Genomic DNA, 1,688 nt, shown 5'->3' with positions numbered 1-1,688 from the left:
TGAAAGAGCAATATAATAGTCCTTGTGTTAGTCATAGCTCATAATACACACCACCCTACCCCACTGTTTAGCTTGAAAGTACTCTAAAATATATATTATCATAATTATAGTTAGCGTAGGCCGATATATATATTATTAGGCCCTTATTTTGTATTATCTTTCTGTCTGTTATTGCCGTCCCTCTCTCAGTAATTGCACCCTCTCTTTTAAAAAAAATCTTTCTCTAATTTTTTTGTGTGAGTATGCCCTTGTCTGTCTGTCTGTCTGTCTGTCTGTCTGTCTGTCTGTCTGTCTGTCCGACGAGGTATTCCCCATAAATAGCACCAGCTCATATTTGGGAATTTCCTGTTGACGAGAATAGTCTTTATGCAAGCGCGCCCTCTATCGGCGGAAGCTGTTTCTAAAAATACCACGGGAAAAGTTGGGAGGAGTGGAGGGTGTGGAAAAAGACTCGTGGTTTTTTTTTCTCCTCAGATATTTGAAAAAAATTCACTACAATTGTTGCTGTAAATGTCAAAGAGGTCACTCTCAGTCACGCGAAATAGAAATGTATAGGTACATGGATAATAGCAGGTCGTTTTAAGACTATTCCAACGTTTGCTGGCGTTACACTTTCTGGAAAGAACGGAGTCTCTACCGGGTATTTCTGATTTACGAAAATATCTCCTTGGTGGGAGATTCTCAATCTCAAAATAGCACACCGTGTCAGAGCCGCCAGTTTACCTTGTGCACGAAAGTGGAGGTTGGCGGTGAGGTGGTCGTCATCCCAAAGCTTGGCCTATTTTGTCCATAGCATTTGATCGTCTCTGTTTGTTGGACATTTCAAGGAACGATTTTGGGTAAGATTGAACGGTACCGATTGAACTTTGGTGGACCCAACACTGAACGGCTAGATCTCTAGATTCTAGATTCGGTAATTGTTTACTTTTTCAATTTTCGCGTTGGAGGACTTCCGTAACGAGGGACCACTCTTCTGATCAATGGCATGGCCATCAAAATCAGTACGGAAGGTCTAAACTTTAGACTAAAGCCAGTAACCTATGTTTCTAGACCTAGATCTAGACCCTACTACAAATGATGAAATTGCAGTGGTTTATATACTCTTAATGATAATGGCAATGGTTGGTAGTGTCAATTACATGCCGTTAAACGTAGAAGATGCATCTTTCTGATTGGCTGCTAGATCTAGATCAAGTAGATCTAGATCTAGTCTAGATTCTAGATCTAGACAATCTAGTTTTAATCTAGAATAGACTAGAATATAATATAGTCTAGATTAGTACTGTGATGTCATCACTTCCTGGGATACCCACATGGAACGACATGTTTTCGGTAACATTTCATATTTCTTAGATCTAAGATCTAGAATCTAGATTAGATCTAGAATATAGATCGAAATCTAGAATATAGATCGAGATTCTAGATGTAGATCTAGTAGGCCTACTTGGACGTGATGGAAGATCGCTGAGATCTAGATCTAGATTCTAGATAATATAGATCTAGATCTTTAAATCTAGATCTAGATCTATCTCTCTAGATCGTTGATGCTCAGAACTGTAAGATTAAGAACGTACGCTAGCGCTGATGCTTGAAATTGAAACACGGTAAACACAAAGACAATAAACTGCACGAAATTTGCCGTAAAGACGCTGGAGGATTAGATCTAGATCTAGATTTAGATCTACCCC

At 39.1% G+C, this 1,688-nt stretch overlaps 1 protein-coding gene across 3 annotated transcripts in view; it reads left to right on the top strand.

Moving 5' to 3' along the window:
• Window positions 1–414: 414 nt before the first annotated feature.
• LOC101848882 overlaps window positions 415–1,688 on the top strand; it is a 12,468-nt gene continuing 11,194 nt past the window's right edge. Inside the window, exon 1 of one of the 3 annotated variants that reach the window (XM_013081848.2) lies at window positions 415–839. The gene's annotated coding sequence lies outside the window, so the exon portion shown is untranslated. Of the gene's footprint in view, window positions 840–1,206; window positions 1,333–1,688 lie in introns of those variants that run through there. The other 2 variants (XM_005097190.3, XM_035969473.1) reach the window with 2 other exon arrangements.

Source organism: Aplysia californica, unplaced genomic scaffold (genome assembly GCF_000002075.1).
Source record: "Aplysia californica isolate F4 #8 unplaced genomic scaffold, AplCal3.0 scaffold00148, whole genome shotgun sequence".
Classification (NCBI taxonomy): domain Eukaryota; kingdom Metazoa; phylum Mollusca; class Gastropoda; order Aplysiida; family Aplysiidae; genus Aplysia; species Aplysia californica.
Note: the sequence above shows the minus strand (reverse complement) of the source record. Positions and strands in the feature narration are given on the sequence as shown.